Consider the following 12,546-nt stretch of genomic DNA (forward strand, 5'->3'; position numbering starts at 1 on the left):
TGCTTATCTCTAAAAACAAAATGTGAGGGCTTCGTGAACGCTTCCACAGATGAGCGCTACAGTAAGAGGTACACTTAGCCTCTGAAGAATGACTTATTTGGATAGAACACTAAGAGTGCATGTTACTTGGAAACACTGCGTCCAGTAGGGCTTATGTCCATATAAGTAACCCTCTTCACATTTTCCTGAGTGTAAGTTCCACTTAACTCAGTGAGACTCCCTCACCCCCCCAATACCCTTTTGGTATATTCTTCCATAGTGTCATGACCGGTGTACTGAAGTGTGCTTCCGAAAGGACCCATGGGTTATAGTGCCCAGTGGCGTAGCGTGGGGGGTGCAGGGGGGGCCGGCTGCACCGGGCGCAACATCTGGGGGTTAGGGAGCGCAAATCCATGGGTTAGGGGGCGCAAATTACTTGCCTTGCCCCGGGTGCTGACAACCCACGCTACGGCACTGATAGTGCCTCTGCTGATGAACTTAATGGGACTTCCAAATAAACATGTTTGTTTGTTTGTGTGTGTGTGTGTGTGTGTGTGTGTGTGTGTGTGTATGTGTGTGTATATATATATATATATATATATATATATATATATATATATATACACACATATATACACACACACACACACACACTGTATCCCACCATTCTTATGACTGTATATTGACAGTGACCTGATGCTTAGCTTTTGGTTCTTCTAATTTTCCTTGTATGTTGGCTCTCATTTGTTTGTTTCCTTGAGAATAAATAAATAAATAAATATAAAGGTTATATAGGACATAGATCTTGCACTGATAGAAGTTGGCTGGTTGCTTCTGAACCATCGTTCATCATGATGACCATTGTATTGCTTTACTTACATTGCAAGGAGTTGGGGGCAAGAGCGTTTTAAAGATATTGCTGTATTAAAGTAGTCCTCCGACAATTTTTATTCCCTTAGAAGACTGCAACATCCCACAGTGATGCTTTTCTCCCTAGTTTAACCCCTTTTTGCTATAGTTTCTTTATGAATGCATCCCCCCCAACCTTCTTGTTGATTGAAACTACCACTTGAAGGACATAAATGGGCAGACAATAAGATGAAATCACTAATTTAAAAAACGAAAAGAAACCAGCACCAGTTCATATTCAGAAACTCTTCTCTCATAATAAGCACATTTTTGATGCCTTGGAGAAGTGCCAGCTACAATTGCCACAAACTAAACACGTCTTTATGTTTTCTCACTGATGCTTTGATTCCTCATACTTGCCTTTCTGCTCCTGACTAATTTCTTGATCCCATTTCATGGGTCACAGAGCAACATACCAACCACTTAGAAGACATACTTACCCACTTTGGGGATATAGAGTGAATATGATGTCATCAAACTTAACAGAAGCCAGGAACAGTCCAAGATGTTACCAGCAAATACACAGGACTTTGCTTCTTCTTCTTCTTCTCCTCCTCCTCTTCTTCTTCTTCTTAAAAAAAATCATTATAAGAGTAGATTTTATAGTTTTGTTTTTGTGGCAGGCAATTTTTGTCTCAATGGATTATACTACAATATATTTTTGAGAACAGGAAGTCTGCTGGCTCTGTTAAATGCAAGAAATTGTCTTCTTTAAATCTTCATGTTTAATGTGCTTAAATGTGTTTTCAGGGTGAGTCAAGAGAGAGAAGGGAATGAAGGCAATGATAGCTAAAGCTGAACCCTCTTCTAAACAGGGGAAGCACCTTTACAATAAAGTTTTAAAAACAATTTGTCAAGGAAATTGAACATTATGAGTGTTTCTGTGTGTGAACTCACACTGCTGTGTATGGGTCTGTGTGTGTTATGTGTGTGGGGGGTGGTTTGAGAAATGCTAATCCTTTAGCTCTCAGGACCTGTAGAGTTAGACTCCATCTGGTGTAACTGGATTAAAAAATCTTTTCTCATTTCAAAGGTTTGATCTCAACAAGGGGTTGATGTGATGAAATCAAAGTGGCAGCTTGGATTGGGAAACGATTTGGGATTTCCTGAAATCCAGGTCTGAAGAACTTGGTTAGCCAGGTGGCAGTGGGCATGAATATATGGAAAGCACCAGTGCATTTCAAAAGAATTGGTTGCACTGAGCTGAACCATTATGTGGTGCAACTGGTTTTATTACCAAATGAAATGCATTTGGAAATACCAGTGCAAATTAATTCAGCTCTCTAACAAGGCACATTTTCATGAAGCCTCTGATTTCTGTCCCTAGGCTATGTCCTACAAAACTGGTGAGACAATGTTAATTATTTTCAACAGGTGGAATTTCAAATAATTAACATTGGCGCTGGGGTTGGGCAGTGAGGCTTTGCTACTGACTGTACTGGAACATATACTGAATATGTTTCAAATGAATCAATTCCTCAGCTCATCTGTTAACATATCATTTCTTTCATTTAACACTAAAAGAGATGTGCAGCCACAGGAATCTCTCCAGTACAGTGTAAGTATGTTATATACTCATTTTTTAAAAAATATATATGGTACGCTTCACGAATTTGTGTGTCATCCTTGCGCAGGGGCCATGCTAATCTTCTCTGTATCGTTCCAATTTTAGTGTATGTACTGCCGTAACGAGCACTGTTATATACTCATTTGACTTGTGACGTATTTAAGCATGCCACACATTTTTCATTGAAAGTATGTTGTGTGGGTCTTGTTCACCTCAGATATTCCAAACCCCTTTTCTGAATTTGCAGGTTTTGGGACCCGTGGAAAACTTATTATAAGAAACACACATCTTACTACAGTGCAATAGGTCTAATACTGAGAGGATGCATTTGTGGAGCTGAAAACCTGTTTCTTCACATCCATCGAGGCCATGGAGTAAGCTCAATAAAGGGCCCTCACTTCACTGGTTGGACATGTTATGAGTTTTTCTCCAGGCATCTTATCGTTTGTTCTTTGCCTTCAGCTCAGGGGTATACCAAGGAGCCTCATGGAAGCAAGTGCTTGGGAGAGATCACATCAACCACCACTCTCCATTCCAGAAGCCAACTGGGACTTCAGTGGCATCAACTCGACCACTTGGAAAATCCCACAAAGTCCTAAGAAAAGATCTATCAAAATCCATTCGCCTCTGTGAGCAAACCATTTGGGTAGGTCTTCCACACCTGCAAAGCAACTGAGAGCCTAAACCTAAACAGGAAGCGAGCTGATCACGGCAGGAAATCCTGCGCCCCTATTTTCAGTCCATCTTGTTCAGTTGAAAAACAAAAAATCTAGAACTGATTCATGTCCAGCACGCACGGTTAAGTACCCCAGGACAATCATTCTGGGAGTTTTCAACAATTTGAAACAGAATATGCCCAGGAACCTCACCAAAATGCTGGAGAGGGTGCACCTCCACAGGCACATACCTCCACATGTGGTGGGAGTGCCCCAAAATCCAACTATTCTGGACAACAGCCACACGAGAAATGTGTAAAATAACTAAGCAAGTATTAGACATCACCCCAGAATTGGCCCTACTAAACATCTTCCAAGACAACAATGCCCATTTACACCACAAAGAACTCATAACCCACCTACTTTCAGCAGCCAGAAACACCATAACCAGACACTGGAGAGACCTGTCAGGAGTAAGCATGGACCAATGTTACCAAATAGTATGGGAAACAGCCCTACTAGCAAAATTAACCAATAAACTGAAACTGACATAGGGACAAACAGAAGAAGACGCCTTTACCCTGATATGGCTCCCCTTTATCACATACACAGCCCAACAAGACAATGACAATAATCCACCAACAGCATACGAATCAATATGGCTAACCTGATCCAAAACACCCACCCACCCCACTCACACACCAAAACAAAGATCACCACAGCCAATCACAAACAAACAACCACACCCTAGGCCAACCCCAACCTCTCTCACCACCAAAGGAACACAAGTGAACAGCACAAGCAACGCTGACACCAAACCCTACATACATTAAGCATAACAGGAACATTGCCACCCAACCCCACTCCCACCCATCTTCCCTCCACCCCCTTTTTTTCTCCCCCTAATGTCTCAACAAATGAAACGGATTTGTAAAAATGTTACATGGAAAAAATATGAGAGACATTAACTTACCGTATTTTTCGCTCTATAAGACGCACCAGACCACAAGACGCACCTAGTTCTTGGAGGAGGAAAACAAGAAAAAAAAAAATTCTGAATCTCAGAAGCCAGAACTACAAGAGGGATCGCTGTGCAGCAAAAGCAGCGATCCCTCTTGCTGTTCTGGCTTCTGGGATAGCTGCGCAGCCTGCATTCACTCCATAAGACACACACACATTTCCCCTTACTTTTTAGGAGGAAAAAAGTGAGTCTTATAGAGCAAAAAATACGGTACTTCTGTAAAACAAGAAAATCTTTAATAAAAAAAAGCACAATTTGAAACAGAACAGGAGGGAAACGACCTCATTTCATTTTTAGATGGTAATATGTACATAACCTTGGTTAGATATCACCCTCAACAGACGAAAGTAGCAGATAATTGCCTGTTCCCCTGTCCCTGATAACCTAATCACCTGGATAAGGTTTTGTCCAGAAGTTTTGAATATTTGTCCTAGATTTCCTGCAGTTTTCTCCAGCTGTCCCAGTTGTGCAATAATTAAGGAACAGTTGACTGCCCCACAGAGCCTGTGATGAATACTTTTACAAAAATCAATATATTTTACTAGAATTTCACCATCTGATTGACTATTTTTCCTTATTCAAATGGGTGATTTGGAGCTAGCTTCACGAGATGCTGTAATGAGTTGAGTAATGTCAGCTGTACAAGAGCAGATTGTTTGCATCTTAAACACCTCGGCCACTTTGAGATGCTGGATGGAACAGCTTATCCATGAAGCTGTTGGAATCTGGGCCAGCTCCTGGGCTGAGAACCTTGGAGGACCTAAAGGACCTCAGAGCAGCTGTCCTCAAACAAAAGTGCATGAACCCAAGATCTCAAGAGGGACAATGGATTCTGTTCTCATTGGTGAGAGAAGGCATATCCATATTTACATAGGGTTATAAGATAAAGCTTCTACTGAGGTATTTCCTTTTAAATCATAAACAACTGCCCTTAGATGATTGCAGTTGCTCAGTTCATTTCAGTACCTGATATAACAGGATTTGATTAGAGTATGAGAGCTCAAGTACATTTTTAAAAAGTTAATTGCCAGGGTGCTACATTCTTTTTATTTTAAAATAAAGGACCACAGACTAACGCAACTCTAAATTTCAGTTTTCCTTTATGTACACAGTTCAATTTTAAACACATTTACTCTGCAGCAAGCCACATCAATCAAACTAGGGAGTTTACTCCCTAGTTCCTAGTAAGTGTTCTTATCACAGCAGCCTTAGTAATGGCACAGAATGAGCTCCTGGTCCACAAATAACTGCTGGACTTGATTTGATGATGTGAAAGTGTGTTAAAAGGATTTGTCAATAGCCAAGATCCCACAGTTCCACTCATTCCTCTCCTAAAAGTTGAAGGTATAATGGTCTGTGAAATCCTGTGCAGCCACACAGCATTGTGGCTGCCACCAGCACATTGACATACACAAGCACATACCATGGGAGAGCTCTCTCAGGGGTTTCTGATGTGGTACTCCTCATGTGCCTCAGTCTCTCGCGAGGGTATATGCAGCTCTTAACACAAAAGGAAAACCCACATGGGGAAAAGGTGGCGAAGACAGCAGCTTCATACACTGCCCAAGCCAAAATCTGTTACAAAAGAAAAACTGGATCTGCACAAAGCGAACACAACACTTTCGCCCCCACTCTCCCGGTAACATTTTCCTATCTTTCTTTTACTTCTAGTATGAAGAATGGGTGTTATGAAATCATTACAGCATAGTGGATAGTCTCAGACTATGGAGAGCAGCATCTTAAATCCCCCCTCCACCCCCCCCCCTCGTCTGCTGCATCCCCAACCTTCAACGCACTGGGTGGTCCTGGAGTCACAGTCCTTGTTCGGCTTCAGCCCCTACCTATAAAATGGGGACATAATTAGCAATCTATCTCATTGGGATGTTATGAATGAGATAATGGCGTAAAGCGTAAAGTATTTTTTCAAACCAGTAAAGTTCCAAGCGACAAACAGGAGCGATATGAAGGGAGAATGGCATTTCTCTTTAGTATTCACAGTATAATGAAGAGGAGAAGGGAAACTGATCAGCTCAAAAGCTGAAAGAAGGAGGGACACACAACACAAATCGCAGAGAGGCGGTGGCAACAAAGGCACTTCTCACACGGCAAAGTGCAGCATCACTCCTCAGTATAAAATTCCCTTTTAAAATCCCTTCCCTCCTTTCTGAGTAGTCTGTGCACCACATCTGTTTATTGGGTTGTCATGGGTGGAAGGTTTGTTACCTTAAAAGACATCATTTGTCCTTTCTAAGTATGTATGTGCTTTCCAAATAAGCCATACAAAAAAAATGAGGATTGCAGCAAGCTTTCAGCTTTTAAAAGACCCCAGGAAATCACTGTAGAGAGAGTTCCTACCGAGACTTCAGAAAGGAGTTGTCTAAGGGATAAAGTCTTGTCTGAAGTCTCTTCGGTTCTGCCTCTTATCTGGTAGTCACAGTTGTGCTAAACGTCTTACCATTTTTGCATCAGAGAGCAGAGAAGGACTCAAAAGGCCCAGGCCAAAGCAAACGTTCTGAAAAGATCTTTATGAAATCATTTCTCTTTGCAAATCCATAAAAATCGCCCTGGCCTCCTTATCAATGGAGAGGCTTAAAGAGGGTGCAGAAGTCGTTGAATTATGATGTGCTTGTTTTAATGAAATTCCACCCCTGCGGAGATGTACCCTGCAGATTTTCCATATTTCAGCATGGGAACAGTTTGATGCTTTCCTGCCGGTGCCAAGAGTTAATTGAAAACATTTCAGGAGAAATTCAGCTTGGGGGCCAACGCTCCCATGCCTTCATTATTCTTAACAACACCAGAGGAGTAAATAATTATTAATAAGCATGTTGCATTCTCTTATAGTGGCTGTGCATTTTCGAGATACGTGACTTTCACATTCTTCCCGCCTACCCCAATAAGATATTTGAAACAAATTAAGAGAATAAAAAGTTCTGGAGAAAAACATGTCGATCTAATATACTATACAGTTTGTCACTTATCTTTCACACTAGACAGTCATAGCTAATTAAGTGGATGGTGTTTTAAAAATGCACATAATTGCCTTTTTCTTCAAGGCTTTCCAGTGTGCTTTTCATTAAAAAGCTAAAACACCAGCATATCATGAATGATTTTTGTTTGTTGGCCTGCAGCCTTTTCAACTGCATGAGAATTCTCAGAAGACTAGTGTTAGAAAGACACACATGAAAAGGGCTAATGTGGCAATTGCACAATAGAAAATTATAGTTGCTATTAATATGCCTAACCAGTGTTTTAAAAACTTTAAACTGATCTTGAAACAAAAACCTTATGATGTTAGTGTTTTAAAATGCTATTTAAAACAATATCTCTTTCCCCACATACACCCCTGCATAAAAATGATTGTCTTGTTGGCTGGTTTACTAGCTACCTCTTGCATCCCAAGGCAAGCTGTTTATGTTTTAATTTACCAGCATCTCTTCTCAGTTTCATACTCTGGCTCTGTGCCTTGACACTTTCACTCTTCTTTTTATGTAACCTTCCCAGCGCAAGGCGGAAGAATTAAGCAGGTTTTGCACTACAAGCTGAAACATTACAGGAAATTATCAGGGGTTGCCTGCACTGGTGTCCATCATTACTTAAGGATTTCCTGCCCCATACCAATAATACAGTGGTACCTCGGGTTACATATGCTTCAGGTTACATACGCTTCAGGTTACAGACTCCACTAACCCAGAAATAGTACCTCGGGTTAAGAACTTTGCTTCAGGATGAAGACAGAAATCACGCGGCAGCAGTGGGAGGCCCCATTAGCTAAAGTGGTGCTTCAGGTTAAGAACAGTTTCAGGTTAAGAATGGACCTCCGGAATGAATTAAGTACGTAACCAGAGGTACCACTGTAAAGAGTTATGTGATGCTCTGCTTCTCCAGTCCATTTTTAAGTGAAAATGCAGGAAACTGACAAATGGCCATAGCAATGGATCTGAATTTCACAACCTATAAACTAATAACAATTTATACGTTCAAGGTTCTTGTGTTATTTCACAAAGCCGTAAAAGTACCTTAAGAACCCCCTGGTTTGTTATGCTCCACCTCAGTCACTGAGAACTTCTGGTGAGGCACTTTCAGTGATCCCCTATGCTCCTGAGTTTTGGCTGGAAACTTTAGTGACAGGCCCTGTGGAACTCATTGCCATTAGAAATTAAGCAGGAGATGCCTAGCGGGCTGTGTGGAAAGGCTTGCCAGACAAGAGGTTCTTCCTTAGATATTTTTCCCCTAAGCTTTTTTTTTTGTGGGGGGGAGTCACCAAGCCTGCTGACAACTGCCTCTTCTATGAGGATAGTGCAATTTAGCTACATAATTATCCACGCTCAGAAAAAATGAGTTTCCTATTAATATATACGGACTTTGACAGATAATTTTCTCTCTTTCTCTTTGCTTTCCACCAGTCCAGTAGCCATCGGCACCAGAGTAGTTGTGGATTACTGGGAGAGGGAAGGATGTGATAGGGGTGAGCACTGAATTGGTTCTGCCACTGTGTTTGCACCACACCAACTGCAACGCTGCTTTGTCCCTTCCAGTAATTCCCAGTATCCCTTGTTTTAGAATGGAGTTAATGGCTCATAAGGGGTTGTGAATTAAGGATCCCAACTCCATTCTATAACAAGGGATACAGGGAATTGCTGGAACTATAAAAAGAGAATGAAAACTGAATGGCATAAGCTGCAAATTGATCAGTATAATCCTTTCAGCACATGGGGATGTTTTCAGTCTCTGCTGTTGCTAAGCAAACTGTGAAGTACATATTTTGGAAAACTGTAGTAGTTACGGCAACAGCTTTTATTCCTGTAGCTATTGAGCACACAACTGAATGAAATTATATGAGTCTGATTATGAAATTGTAAAAGAAATCTCCATTCTGTGGTACCTCATTCTCTTTTTCAGTTGACTCTCTGGGTGTGTGGCAGAAACACCTTATGTTTTATAGTTCCGCTGCTGCAACAAACTTATGGAACACCAAGGAACCCAAAAAGCACAAATGCATGTATTTTGAAAGGATGAAAGTCACTATTGTGGGGAAAAACCTAATTTGTTCATGGGACTTTCAAAGTGGGCCTTCTATGTACCAGTGGATAGCACTCAAGGGGTACAATAAGATGGAGATGTATGATGGTGCTAGTGAGAGTGATTTTTCACTTCAAGTGTGAAAATGTCTTGAGACTTTGCTGTGCACAAGCTCACTTCCGCATCTCAAACCCTTCATGCTTCCTTGTTAAATCTGTTAACTGTTAGACTTCAACCAACATATTTAAAGCAATATTAGAGATTTCAGATACTCATCTGGGGCTTTTTTGTGCTCTGATACAAATGCTTTTGTACAATTGTCAAAAAAACAACTAATTCAGAGGCAATAACACAGGGTTATGAAACACAAGGAGGCTGCAGAGTAATGGCAGGATTTGCAAAGTCAATGTTCCTTGTGTTTAGTTGCATAAAGCCCCATTCTTTGGCACCTAAAAGAACTTATTTTGCCAAAGTTTGAGTTTACCTGGACCAGAATATGACTTTCACAAGAAAGTAATGCTCACCTGAATTACACACCAAGTGTATTTCCACCCCATAAATTCTTCTACAGCTTGTAATGTGTGGGATGTGGGTGGCGCTTTGGGTTAAACCACTGTGCTGCTTGAGCGTGCCAATCGAAAGGTCGGCGGTTCAAATCCCCGCAATGGGGTGAGCTCCTGTTGTTCAGTCCCAACTCCTGCCAACCTAGCAGTTTGAAAGCACGCAGTGCAAGTAGATAAATAGGTTCTGCTCCAGCGGGAAGGTAAACAGCATTTCCATGCGCTGTTCTGGCTTCACCAGAAGCTGCTTAGTCATGCTGGCCACATGACCCAGAAAAACTGACTGTGGAAGTGGACAAATGCCAGCTCCCTTGGCCTTTAAAGCGAGATGAGCTCCGCAACCGCAGAGTTGTTCACAACTGGACTTAATTGTCAAAGGTCCCTTTACCTTTACCTTTAGTTTGTAATGTAAACAGAGCTTCTTCAGCAAGGAGCCCTGGGAAATGTAGCTTTCCATAGTGCCTGTGTATCTGGTAAAGAAGTCAGGTGCCTTGGAAGTTATGTGGTCTAAGACTCCTTGTACATTCAGGAATGTTCCAGGTGGAAGAAGCCATGGAAAATGTTGGTTATATAGCATCATATAATCAAAACATCTTCTTAGACTTAATTGAGGGTTTGGGGGATGAGGCTGAGGTAAATTGGGGGAGGACTTAGCAGCCAGCAGCAGTTCTTATTAGCCACTTGCAGTCTCTGGAATCTCATGACTAGGAGCTCATGATCAGGACTTGTAAACAGGGGCCTTCAGTGGGAGAGGCCCAGAGTGCTGTCTCACGCTGTATGTCGGGCCAAGAGACGTGGGCAGCAAGGGGGCTTCTCCAGTGACTTGCAAGTCCTTTGCCATGTTTGTCTTCCTGCCTGCAAATTTGCAAAACTACACCTGCAGCAACTACAAGCTGCTTGCCTTGCTGGAGGAGAAGCTGTAGCAACTTGAGGTCTGACTATCCACACTTTGAGTTGTCGGGCAAGATGCAGAATTTCTCAATAGAGCAGAGTAGATTGTCCTGGAACAGCAATGTACTGGTGAGGGACTGCCCCCTAGGGAAGAGGAAGATTGCACAGTGCAGGAGATGAACCCCTGAAGGAATGTGACACACACAATCAGGACTATCAGGACCCATGCTGTATCACGGGAGCTGCAAAATCAATTCAGTGCCCCCCCCCCGGACACTGATTCTGGGCCAGAGGAGCAAGGACAGAGGAGCAGACCTCAGAACATACCAATGGGGCTGTGGAAGGTACAGTACACAGAATGATTCTTGCCACCCCACCCCCAGAGGAGACAGAGACATATAGCGGCCATAGATGACTTCCTACTGAGCAGGAGAGAGGCAGCAGTGTGTGGCGATAACAGGGTGGTCTGGGAGGTGTCCTGTTTTCCAGGTGCAAAGATTCATGATGTGACAGAGAAGTTACCAAGTCTTATAAAGCCCACTGACTACAGCCCCTTCCTTCTGATTTATGTGGGTACAAATGATACTGCCAGACACAACCTTCAACATATAGCAAGGGAGTATGAGACTCGGGTGGCGCTGTGGGTTAAACCACAGAGCCTAGCGCCTGCCGATCAGAAGGTCGCCTGTTCAAATCCCCGTGACGGGGTGAGCTCCCGTTGCTTGGTCCCTGTTCCTGCCAACCTAGCAGTTCGAAAGCACGTCAAAGTGCAAGTAAATAAATAGGTACCGCTCCGGCGGGAAGGTAAAGGGCGTTTCCGTGCGCTGCTCTGGTTCGCCAGAAGTGGCTTAGTCATGCTGGCCACATGACCCGGAAGCTGTACGCCGGCTCCCTCGGCCAATAAAGCGAGATGAGCGCCGCAACCCCAGAGTCGGTCATGACTGGACCTAATGGTCAGGGGTCCCTTTACCCTTTACCTTTATGAGACTCTAGGTAGGAAACTGGCCAGTGCCACAAAAGACAAAATCAGGATTTACGATGACCTTAAAATATGCCCTTCTAAGTTCCTTCCAAAGTGCTGCACTTCCCTAAGCACAGAAAAAGACTACATTTTTGGTAAAAATTGTTTACATACAAACTCTCCGAAGGTTCGATTCATGTGCTTTTCCACACAGCAGTCAGAAAACACAGGCAGTGAAACTTGGCTTAGTTACAGTGGTGAAAGTTCCTAAATTATTGGCATAGGAACACAAGCACGGCTCATAAAAGCCATGCGGTCTGAGCCTGGAGCAACCAGCTCAGAACCTCTTCACTCGTTGAGCTTCTCTGGTAGACTGAAGAGGAACAATGTATTTGATTAGCTTCCTCCCAAGATGGGGAACCTAGCTAAACCTAGCAGGACAGCTTACTCTATGGTGTTAACCCCTTCATGCATTGATTAGACTTAAGCATGTTGGTTATCCCACAATATGAGTGTGTGAGCTAAGCTTTCGTTAACAAAGCCAGTCTTACCTTCAGGCTGTTAAATTGTGTGCACCTAGACTCAGAGGATTGGAAATGGTAACTAGAAGTACACCTGGATTCTTATTTCCTTCTTCCAGATATTAAGCACAGCCTGATCAGGGATAGAAACCTCCTGCATGGAATAAGTATTCCTTACCCTTGTAGCTTCTAATCATTCAGCATTTGATCTCATATATATACTTCTGGTTGTACAGGTGTATGTATTGTTTTAATGCCAATTGATTCTTATTTTCTCTTTTAATTTGACATTAATATTTCCTTCCTTGATGATAGCAAAGTCATCACTTCCCTCGCAAACAGTTAATTCACACTATGGCAATTTACTGCCTTGACTACTCTTAATTCCAAAACATGTGCTTCCAAATATTTGCTCCCCTCACAATGTTCATCCAATTGTCCTTCTTGGCCATCTAGTAT

The sequence above is a fragment of the Podarcis melisellensis genome (genome assembly GCF_964234715.1).
Source record: "Podarcis melisellensis genome assembly, chromosome: 11".
NCBI classification, from domain to species: domain Eukaryota; kingdom Metazoa; phylum Chordata; class Lepidosauria; order Squamata; family Lacertidae; genus Podarcis; species Podarcis melisellensis.